We start from the raw sequence: 12,527 nt of genomic DNA, 5'->3' as shown, positions 1-12,527 counted from the left end.
TGCAAACTCTCTCTGTGGCTTGTCTTGAAGCAGGGTGGGTGGGGTTTGGACCTGGCCAGAGCCTCTGAAGTGAGGGGGGTGGGACCAGAACAGGGGGTGAGGGTGAGGAGAGCACAGCTCCTCAGTGCTGATGGAAGGCTGGTTTCAGTCTTGTTTTCCTCCCAGTGACCATTCCTGAAGTGGGCGAAGTGAGGGTGGGACCCCAGCTGGAATGGCAGCCTTCCCCGCCCACACCCAGCCACGTTGTGTGGTCCAGTTGCCTAGCCTTCCATGTCAGGCAGGCCTGACCCTGCTGTTTTATGAGGGTCCCACCTCCAGCCTTATAGCCCCTGCCAGGTCTCTCCCACTCATGGTGCTCCCGAGAATCAACAGCGAAGTGCTGTGATCCAAGTGTACACACATTAAATATCTTGATGGCTCTTGCCAGTTTGCTCCTGGTGGCTTAAAATCTTAAAAGAGAGTGGGTAATCTGATCACCCATGCTTAGCCCAACTGAACACCAGAACATCCTATTTGCAGAGCTTTATACTTCACAAAGTACTCTCATACTCATTGGATGCTCCCGGGTGTAAGCAGATGGGCAGGTACTAAGATTTTGTTTCTCTAAGGAATTGGGACTCAGCCACCCATTGAAGCAACCCAGAGAAATTAAATTCTAGTTCTTGATCTCACAGATTCTCAGTCAGCTGCTGTTCTTGCCCTCTCCTCTCTATTTGTTGAGTTCAAAGACATAGCTAAACCCAACACTAGACCAGTCATATTCATCTGCACCTAGTTCTCATTAAATCCATTAACCTCGCCACTCACCCACATTTCCCCATCATTCACTCTCCCGTTTTTTCTCTCTCATTCACAAACATTTAGGAAACCCTGTGCTTCACTGTGCCTGGGTTCTATGAGTTTGTTTGGTTCTTGCCCTCAAAACCTTGAAGAGCAGTCAGGAAAGTTACCATAGAGACCATAGCTTCATTCAACAGGTATCCACAGGGAGTGGATGCAATGGATGCTCTGCACCACATCTCCTGGCCCACACTTCCTTTCACCTTCAGCTGCAGGTGGACAGTTAGCACCCGCTAACAGCTTTCCACCTCAAGCCCCAGGACTCTCTGCTTCTGGCCATGTGAATTTTCTGGAATACCAGGGGGACTCACCTACCTGTACTCCAGATGGCTCTGAAGTGCCTGACACTTAACACCCCCAGAGGCAACTCTCACCAGCTAAGGACTGAGTTTAGTGCAAAAATATCCCAGATTCCTCCAGCCCTTTGTGGACCATTCTGAGGAATGTTCAGTATGATCCTCAGATGGTCCTTAGTAAGATTCAGCTCAGTTGCCCACAGGGGTAACCTGTTCAACACCGTGCTTAATATTATTAACTTTTCTTTCTTCTTTGGCTTACTTTCCCAATCATTTGTGATTTCTGGGATCACCTTCCACACAAACTACTTGCACCCAAGTTCTTGTCTCAGTCTGCTTTTGGGTCAACCCAAACTAAGCTTGCTATGTGCTGGATGCTCTTCTAGGCCCTGGGGATACAGCTGTGAATAAGAAAAGTGTTCATTGCCTTGGAGTTGGGTCATAAATCATTTCCTAACCCTCTGTTTATAGGGAAAAGTCCAAGCAATTTATCTGGTCCACAGAGCACTCAAAGTTCTCCCCACCCTCTCCAGTCCTACAGTGCTTTCCCCATTCTGCCATCCTATTTGCTTCAGAAATTTAGCCCTACTTGTATTTCCCAGAGTGTACCCAGCTGGTTCATGTTCCTGGGCTCTTGTGTATGCAGGTCCCTCTGCCCACAAGTGTCCCATCCCCAACATACCTTTTGGTCTATTCTGTGATCTTCCTAACATCTGTTTCACCCCCAGAGTAAAGTTGCAGAGGTTGGAAAGATAAAACTTAAGGGAAGTTTAATAATCTGATAATTCTGAAATACAGTGAATGGGGAGAAAAAGATGTGCATTTTTTAAAAAGGAAGGTAAATTTAATTCTCATTGCAGAGGAGCAGTTACATGATTTGGACCTTATTATTTGATAGACAGTGGGGAGCTACTGAAGGTTTGTTGAGCAAGGAAGTGACACAATGAAAGCTGTGCTTAAGAAGAACAATCTCACCTTTCTGTCTAAGGATGGGTTAGGGAGTGGAGAGGGGTGGAAACATTTTAGAAAGACTTGAAATGGTATGGGTGTGCCACACAAGGACTTGAACTTGAGGGAAAGAGGACACATAGGAGAGATATTTTGAAGGATGCATTTGTAGGCCTTGGCAACTCTTATGGGTTGAATCCTGTCCTCTAAAAATTCGTATGTTGTAGTCCCAATCTCCAATACCTCAGAATGTGACCTTACTTGGCAACAGGCATGTTGCAGATGTAATTAGTTAAGATGGGGTCATTAGGGTGGCCCTAATCCAGTATGACCAGTATCCTTATAAAAAGGAGAAGTTTGGAGACGGGCATGCATAGAGGGAAAACAATGTGAAGGGAGACAGGGAGAAGATGGCCATCTATAAACCAGAGAGAGAGGCCTGGAACAGATCCTTCCCTCACAGCCCTCAGAAGGAACCAACCCTGCTGACACTTTGATTTTGGACTTCTAGCCTCCAGAACTGTGAATGATAAATTTCTGTTGGTTAAGCTCCCCAGTTTGTGGTACTTTGTTACAGCAGCCCTGGGGAACTAACACAGATGACTGGGTTTTGTTGGAGGAGGATCCGTACCTGAATTTAGAGATGTTCTGCCTGAGTGAACAGTGATGCCACTCAGAGCAGGGACGTCTGGAGGACTGACTGGAGAAGGAAAATGGATGTACTATTAAGGGTTAAAGCCAGAAGCTCATTCAAGGACATCACAACAGCAATTTTCACCTCCATCACTACTTTTTCCCTGGATGCCTGATTCTTTTCATCAACATATAAGTATGCTGCGATATCACCTATATTAAATTTTTTTCTCCATTTCTGCTTCTGGTAATGGTGCACTAGGTAATTCATACTATCCTACCTGCTGAAGACAACTTGACTTAGTCTGATTGCTCCCAAAATTAAAGCCTGAAATAAAGACTTTCGTGGAGGTCGTTTAGTTTGGGACAAGCTTGAAAGATGAAGAGTGGGAGCATGGCAAGAGCAAAACAGAGGGCTTGGAAAGCTAACTGAAGGGCTCATTAATGAGTTATGGGCAACTGAGGTCAGTTCTTCTGGGGAGTCTCAAGCATCACATATAATGCACCTCAGAATTGTCCTCTGAGATAAAGAAAAGGAAAGTATTTATCCTATGGGCCCACCCCCCATTGGGTCAAGGGTTGCACTATGGGATGCTAATTTCCTCATACTTCCAGGTTTTCCATGCATGAGAATGTCTGAGCAGATTCCCATGGGTATCTAATGGTAGCAGAGAACACCCAGGCCAAAAAGAAAAGATAAGCAGTGCAGGTGAGTCAGACGGTGTCAGATTACACCTGCATGTAGCTGGTGGCTGCAGTGACGGCAGGAGTTCAAAGGTAACCTAAGATGACGCAAGATGGGGCAATAGGTGGTGCCTGGTATACCTTAAAAAGCTGGATGAAACATTACCGAAAACCTTCTAAAAAGCATCAAGGAGCCAGCAAGAGAGTGAGAAGTAACTGACTTAAGTCAAGATCCAGGAGAGCAACAGAATCCAGAGACGGTAAACTCAATGTTCAGGGTTGCTCTGGACTGGGGAGATTTTTCATTTTAAGCAGCAAATGAAAGGCTGATTCAGACAGCCTGCAGAGCTAGAGGAGTAGATGTCGGTGTCCAGGGTCTATGACACGAAGAACTCTAGAAAACTGCTCTCTGTTTTGGTCTGGGACCAAGAAGCAAACTCTAGGAATAAGGATAAAATGGAAATAAATCAACTCTTCCTCAGCTTGCAGCATGTCCTTGAAATTGGATTAAGGTTATATCAGGTTGCTAGTGCTTTTAGGCCCCTGCAGAAGCAAATGGAAATTCTCTAAGACTTTAAATTATTTCTAAAAATAATTTTTCAAATACTTAAGCTCTGCACAATAGATAACAGAAACAGACCCACAGTGATTCCGATGATCGCAATGCAAAACAACTGTGCTTACTATGTTCAAGCATGTAAAAGCCAAACTGTAATTTTTGACAGGGAACTAGAAACCACAGAAAGTAATACAGAAGATTTTTAAAAGAACGAATCATATCAAAATACACGAGGCAAAAAACTGATAGAACTGAAAGGAGTAATAGAAAAATGTGCTTTTATAATTAGAGACTTCAACACTCCTCTGTCAGTAATTGATAGATCAAGCAGCTAGATCAGTAAGGCTATAGATGAACCGAACAGAACAATCATTCAACCTGATCTAATTGACATTTAGAATACACCATTAAACATTCTTCTCAAGCTCACATACAATTTTCATCAAGATAGACCACCACAAAACACACCTTAACAGATTCAAAAGAATAGAAATTATACAGAGTACATTCTCAGAGTGCAATGAAATTAAACTAGAAATCAATAACAGAAAGATAGCTGGAAAATCTCCAAGTATCTGGAAAACCACATCTTTCTAAATAATTCATGGGCCAAAGAAGAAATCTCAAGGGAAATTTTAAAATATCTTGAACTAAACAAAAATGAAAATATAATTTATCACAATTTGTGGCATGCAGCAAAAGCAGTGCTTAGAAGGAGATTTATAGCAATGAAAGCATATATTAGAAAATAAGAATGATATAAAATCAACAAATTAAGTTCACACTTTAGGAAACTAGAGAAAGAAGAGCAATTTAAGCTTAAAGTAAGCAGAAGAAAATAAATAAAATTAGAGCAGAAATCAATGAAATCAATAAAATCAAAAATGGGAAAATAATAGAGAAAAATCAATGAAACTCAACACTGGTTCTTTGAAACGAGAAAAAAATCAAATACAAATTCTAAAACTTAAAAATACAAGAACCAAAGTTTTAAATTAATTGAATGGGTTTAACAGCTGATTAGAAATAGCTGAAACAGAATTGGTGTACCAGGAAATAGGTCAGAAGAAACCTAGCCCCTCCCTCCAAAAAGTACAAAGAGGCAAAGGATGGAAAATGCAGAAAAAAAAGAGTAAGAAACCAAGAAGATACAGTGAGGAGGTCTACCATCCATTTAATTGAAATCCCAGAAAGAGAAGAGAGAGACTAGGGTATAAGCAATATTTAAAGAGATCACGGCTGAAAAATTTCCGAAACTGTTGAAAGATATTAATCCAGAGATTCAAGATTACCGACAAATCCCAAGAAGAATATTAAAAAACAAAAAACTAGGGGCTGGCCAGTGGCATAATGGTTAAGTTCAGGCACTCTGCTATGGCAGCCCGGGGTTCACAGGTTCGGATGCCAGGCATGGACCTACGCACCACTTATCAAGCCATGCTGTGGTGGCGTCCCATATACAAAACAGAGGAAGATGGGCACAGATGTTAGCTCAGGGCCAATCTCCCTCACCAAAAAAAATACAAATAAAAAACATGAAAAACTAAAACTAAAACAAACAAAAAACCATAGTGAAACTGCAGGAATATGAAGTCAAAGAAAAAATTCTTAAAAGCAGCTGTGAATGTAGTGAGGGAGAAAATTATTTTCAAAGGAGCAACATTTAGTCTGATAATTAACTCCACAACAGCCAACAACAGAAGCCAGAAGACAGAGAAATGATATCCTAAATGTGTTGAAAGAAAATAACCGTCAATCTAGAAATCAATAACTAGCAAAATTATCCTTCAAAATGGAGTTCTACTTCTGCCTAGGATGTAGGAAGCTCAAAAAAGCAACATTCTCATTCTAACAACAACAAAACAGCTGGTTTGACTACAGAATCATAAGTTTTCTTGAGCATATCAGAGAGCTGAGGTCACAGAGAGCTGATTCCTTTCACAGCAAATTTAGATAGAAACATTTGGGTTCCTTATACCAAATTTGAGCTGGAAATTTGAGCCCTGAGCTCATCGTTTTTTTTCCCACAAGTCTCCAGTGCAAGTAGAAACAACCAACAAACTCTATTACACTCCTTGTTTCCCTAAAATTCTCTATGGCAATAAACTCTTGGTCATGCAGAGACTTGCCTTCTATAGGCACTTGATTATAGGTATCCACAGGTAATAATTTGAGGAATTATTTTACCACTGCATGTCATGGACTGCCAATATCCCCTTCACCACCGGAAACAGGCATTAATGGAGCTGGCCCCCTTGGTCACACCTGGCTCAGGAGTCGGAGAAGTAAAGGAGGGTCCAGGAGAAGGTAAAGTAGTTATAGGACCAGGTTCTGCCTCACCCCAATGTAGTAAGCCAGCAGATAAGCGACAATGTGTGTGAGCTACAAAAGTGCCTTCCCTGACCTTCCAATGGTAAAATTCAAAAATGGCTGTTGCTTCACTTCTGCCTGTCAAATCTCATGCAGAAATCTTTCTTGTGGCCTACTCTAACCGGAAACATCCAGGGAAAGTAATCCTAAGAAACATAGCTCAGGGCCGGCCCCGTGGCTTAGCGGTTACGTGCACGCGCTCCGCTGCTGGCGGCCCGGGTTCAGATCCCGGGCGCGCACCGATGCACCACTTCTCCGGCCATGCTGAGGTCGCGTCCCACATACAGCAACTAGAAGGCTGTGCAACTATGACATACAACTATCTATGGGGCTTTGGGGGGAAAAAATAAATAAATAAAAATTAAAAAAAAAAAAAAGAAACATAGTTCAGCCTAGCTGAGTTAACACATTTCAAAGCCACTAAACCTACTGAAGCTAGATGTACCCATATGACCCAGTGTTTTCAATTCCAGGATACATACCTCTCAGAAATGAGACAAATTATTTCACCTTGGACATCTACCACAATAAAAAAAGACCATATTCTTTGTGCAAGAATGGGATTCTTTGGTATTTGAGGCAACATACAAACAACACATTTCAATGTGCTACTCAGAATGTAGCACATTCAACGTACACCTCAGGACCAGCTACCATTTACCAGTAACCCATCAAGCTTCTAGTACAGCCTGAAGCAAGAAAAGTTTCTGCAGCAGTTCCCGGTTGCAATGCAAGCAACCCTTTCACTTGATAATTATGACCCAGTGGTCTCAGCAGCACTGGAAGTGTCTCTGGCAGACCGAGATGTCATATGAATCCTTTGACAAGCCTCTGTTAGATTGTTATAGTGTAGGCCCCTAGGATTTTAGAGTAACACTGTGCCCTCTTATGCCATCAGCTATTCTCCATTTGAAAAGCAGCTCCTAGTTTTCTACCAGGCACTGGCATACCGAACACTTGGCCATGGGAAAACAAGTAATTACAAACTGGGTATTATCTGATCCGCCAAATCATAAAACTGGAGGTTCATCATGGCATTCCATTGTTAAATGGAAATGGTATATATGAGGCTGGACCTAAGAAGATCCGGATGGACCAAGTAAGTTGCATGAGCAAGTAGCTCAGACTCTTACCAGTTCATTCCCTCTCACAACCTTATTATGGCCTCATGGGGAATTCTCTATGACCAGCTAACAGACGGGGGAAAAAGGCACAGAGCTAATTTACAGATGTCTGCACAAAAAGCAGGCAACAGCCAGAGTGGAAGGCTGCTATATTACAGCCCAACTCAGAAGTGTCTGTGAATTACATTGGTGAAGAGAAATCATCTCTGTGGGAAGTTTTGTTGGTAGATCTAGTTGTCCACCTGGAATTCAAGAAGAGGAGAACCAAGATACGGATCTATATTAATATAGTGTTTATGGTTAACACTTTGGTTGGCTGACCTGGGATTTGAATAGAATAAGACATAAAGATCTATGATAAGGAAGTCTGGGATGGATCACTTGGAATAGACACAGAGTGTGAAGATAGTTGTGATTTCCTACATAAATGACCATCAGAAGGCACAGACTATGGGGAAGCTTGTCAATAATCAGGTTATGAAATGACCCATAACGTGGATGTCAATCATCCTCTTTCCCCAGCCACCCTGGTGCTTTCTTAACGGGCCCATGTACCAATGGATATGGTGGCCTGGAGTGAGGCTATACATGGGCTTAACAACATGGATTTCTCTCCCCAAGAATGATATGGTTACAGCCAGCCCTGCATACCAATTTGCCAACAGCAAAGGAGCCTCCAATATGGTGCACTTCGTGACAGACTTTTATTCTGAATTCCTTTCACCATGAAAAGGGGCAGTGATTTATATTCTGGATATGGATTTGCCTTTCCTGTCTATAACACTTCTGGCAGCATTCACTTACCATTAGTGAACTTACAGAATGCTTTATCCACCCCTAAGGGTTCTGGAACCAAGGAGTAAAGGTGAGAATGGCCCCTCTCACTATTATACTTCAAAAACTTCAAAATCTCTGAAGGAATGGTTGCTTCCCATCTCCCAAATGATGAGTTTTCAGATCCCAGTGCCCAAGGGAGGAAGGCTTTCACTGCAGTCGTAGTTACGTTAAACTGGAAGTTGAGACTACCACCTGATCACTTTGGACTCCTCCTGCCACTGAACCGATAGACAGATATGGGTGTCGCTATATTAGCCACAGTGATTGATTCCAATTACCAGGGGTAAGTTGAGTTGCTGCTATAAAATGAGGGCAAAGAAATGCTATAACTGAACCAAAGGGATGAACTTGGGTTCTTTGTATTCTCTTTTGCAATAGTACCTATTCAATAGAAAACTACAGAAACCAAATAAAGCTGGGAACATCAAAGACTCTGATCTGGCAGAAATAAAGATTTGGCTCAACCCACTGGCTCAAAAATCTCATGCAGTCAAGATGCTGACCAAGGTAAGAAGACCATGAAATGAGTGGGAGAATAAGGAAGTTGCAATTATCAACTTAGGTCTCAGGACCAGCTACAGAAGCAGGGATTGTAGCAGCTGTGTTTAAAGTAACTTGGCATGAAAGTTTCTTTTTTTCTCCCATTTCTTTTCCCTGCACTTTATAATGGGAGCACTGGCTTTGGACAATGTTTTAGGTTTCATATGAGAGCATGTCTGAATTAAGGGATGTGTGCGTCGCTTGTCATAAGGGTACAAGGTTTTCATCCAAACGAATGACAAGAGTGGAAGCTAGGATTAAGCTAGATAGTCCCCATTTTCCCATCCATATTTACGCTCCATCATTCTTCACCCTGCTCTATGTTCCCAGGTTGATGTCATTGGACTGCATCAACCAGAGGTCCTTGCTCACTGACTCCTGGTTGAATTTGGCCAACAGTAGCTATTGGCAAGAGATCAAAGGGCAAAAAAGGAGAGAGGTCAAGGTGTGTATTCCTCTGGCGCCCTCCCTGACCATCTGTGAGTTGACAAAAGTCTATATTCTTTTACCTGTCCATACCTTTATAAATAGTTCCTTCATTAAACTCTTCTTATTTACTCTGATTGAGTGTGCCCTCTGGTTCTAGCCAAGTTCAAGACATCAGATTGTACACAGCTGAAGGGAAAATTACTGACTGGAATATAGTTCAAAATAAAATATCCAGAATGAAGTATAAAGAGACAAAAAATGGAAAATACAAAAGATAAGGTAGAACCATAGAAGATACCACAAGAAACTCTAACATATATCTACTTGAAGTGCCACAAATAAAGGAGCAATAAAATGGGACAGAATCAATGTTTAAAGAAATAATACCTGAGGATGCCTCAAAACTGATGAAAGACATCAAGCCACATATTCAAGAAGCTCTTTGAATCTCAAAGAGAATAAATTAAAAGAAATCCCTCCCTAGTCACAACCTAGTAAAACTGTTGACATAGACAGGTGACCTACAAAAGAGTAACAATTATGCTGACAGACAATTTCTCCCACAACAACAAAAAAGTGGGAGAAGGGGATCAAGTGAGCAGATACCTCAAGTTTGCCCCTAGGATCCATTCTCCATCTCTCTTCACCTTGTTTTCTGTCCCAAGGGGCTGACCTGTATGGACTACTTCAATGAGCTCCCTCTTCCTCTGGATTCTGGTTAGGTTAGGACAATGGGAATACCTAGAAGGAGATCAGAGGGAGGGAATGAGGAGAGTGAGGAGAGGGTATTTATTTCGTCAGCTTCCTCCCTGTGAGGTTGTTACTGCCTGTCTGCTTCCCCCAACACACATGTGCAACAGGAATCATGTACAAGAGTATATATAGTCACACTATTCACAATAACCCAAGATTGGGGATAATCCAAAATCTGTGTTTCTTTGCTTTTTTTCACAGTTTTATAACCTAAGCATGCATCCTTAGGTTCTAAGGACAAAATAAACTACCAAAAGTTTTAAACATATTCATTGTTTTATTAGTAGAGTAAGGTTATTATTTGTAAATTATTGTATGCATATTGTAGGATTAAACACATAAGTGATTGGGGGCCGGCCTGGCAGCATAGTTGTTAAGTTCACGTGCTCTGCTTCTGGCGGCCCAGGGTTCACGCTTCTGGCGGCCCGGGATTCTCGGGTTCAGATCCCAGGCGTGAACCTACATGCCGCTCATCAAGCCACGCTGTGGTAGGGCTGCCACATAAAGTGGAGGAAGATGGGCACGGATGTTAGCCCAGGGCCACTCTACCTCAGCAAAAAAAGAGAAGGATTGGCAACAGGTGTTAGCTCAGGGCTATTATTCCTCACAAAAACAAAACAAAACATATAAGTGATCATATTAATGTCATTAGAAACCAAATTTTTGCGTGAAAGAATAGATACAAGCATAAAATCAAGAGTTCAGTAAAAATCACAGTTAAATTTTAATTGACAATATCAGTGTGTGTGTGTGTGTGTGTGTGTATCTTAATATCCTAGCTCTGTGCACTGAAAGGGCCTAGAAGCAGCATCATCTCAGTAGCCACTATCACCCCTGAAACTCAGATTGCAGTCTTTAAAATCAGTCCTTACTAAAAGATATCAAGTCTCTTTGGAAGAGCGGCTGCTTCCATGTCTAGGGCAGGGAATAAAAAAGATAAACCTGGAACATCTTGGAGTGATAGAAAGCAAGGAAGCTGTCAGTGACTAATGGGATGTTTCAAAAAGACACCAGATCCCATTTAAAGGAGTTTTCACTGATTTACTCTGCGACAATTTGAGCATCAAAAAGGATAATTACTGGGATTGATTGATACACATTGAATATATAAAAATCCATACTTCCATAGTAATGTTCAATCAAAAAATCATAAAAATACTTTTAAAAATTTATTTGCCACTGTAGGAGGTAACTATTATACCAACTCATTACTTGGCAAATTGGTAACTAAACAGAAAAAATTAAGAATGTATGTTACCTTTCCAGTTGGAATTGTATTTCTTGGATAACTAAGCCCAACTGATGACAGAAAGCTCTTCTTTACAAAGTAATATCAACTAATAAATGTTAAAGGAAAAATAAAATTAGAAAAATCACCACTTTGTAACCTCTAATGAAATAATTTAGGCAAGGATCATCAATGAATGGCAAAACTACTAGGTGAAAAGTTGACGGGAACTAGATATTCTCACAATGCCAAAATATCATCCCATAGATTACAGACTGGTCACAAGAGGAAAACATAACCTTACCTACAGCACTCTGGCTGCCTTTACCTTAAACCAGTGATCAATTTTAGTGTCACTAATAGTAGGACAGCCAGACATTATGCATTTTCGGAAATGACACAATTGGAAGCATACAGCATCAACTATAAAGAATTGTGCTTTAAAATTTTTTTTAACCTGATCCAATCAAGACTCTAGATAGAACTTCTAGTTTACAGGAAATACAGGGGATGTACAGGATACATACAGGGAAAATGCAGGAATATATATCATGATGAAACAATCAGGCAAATCCAGAGGGTGAGGAGATGTAAAGAAAAATTGACCTGGTCTCTTCAACAAGACAATGTGAAAAATGGGAGAGGAGCGGGGAGGAACCGTGTCTATGCTGATTTAAAGAGAATTAAGAAACATAACCAAATGCAATGGTGGTCTTTGATTGACTCCTATTTTGAACAAAACAGCTAAAAAAGGCAATTTGGGGAAATAATTTGAGAAATTTGAATATGAACTGAGCATTAAATGATACTAGAGAATTATTGTAAACGTTGGTAGATGTTATAATGGCATTTTGGTTACACGGGGAAATGTCTTTATTTCTTGGAGATACATATTGAAATATTAATAAGGGAAACATGTCTATCATTTACTTTTAAATATTAAAAAGAAGCAAATATGGCAAAATATCAACAACTGTCAAGTCTAGATGATGAGTGTATGAGTATTTACTCTGCACTGGTATCTTTTTTTGTATTTTGGAAAAATTTTACTGAAAAGCAAGAAAATAAATTGATCAAATTTGAACTTGAGAAAGCTCACTCACGAGCTTATGGAGTGACAAGAGTGGAAGCAAAAGACTAGTCAGATGATTACCGCAATATTCGCGATGAACGAGCACAGTGGCTTAGACAGGGAAGCGAGTATGGAGAGAAGTACACTGATGGGAGGTATATTTTGCAGACAGAAACGATAAGATTGTTGATAGGCTCTTGGTGGGAGAGGGCGA

The sequence above is a fragment of the Diceros bicornis genome, chromosome 37, assembly GCF_020826845.1.
Source record: "Diceros bicornis minor isolate mBicDic1 chromosome 37, mDicBic1.mat.cur, whole genome shotgun sequence".
In the NCBI taxonomy this organism is placed as follows: domain Eukaryota; kingdom Metazoa; phylum Chordata; class Mammalia; order Perissodactyla; family Rhinocerotidae; genus Diceros; species Diceros bicornis.
The sequence above is the reverse complement of the archived record's forward strand: the minus strand, read 5'-3'. Positions refer to the sequence as shown.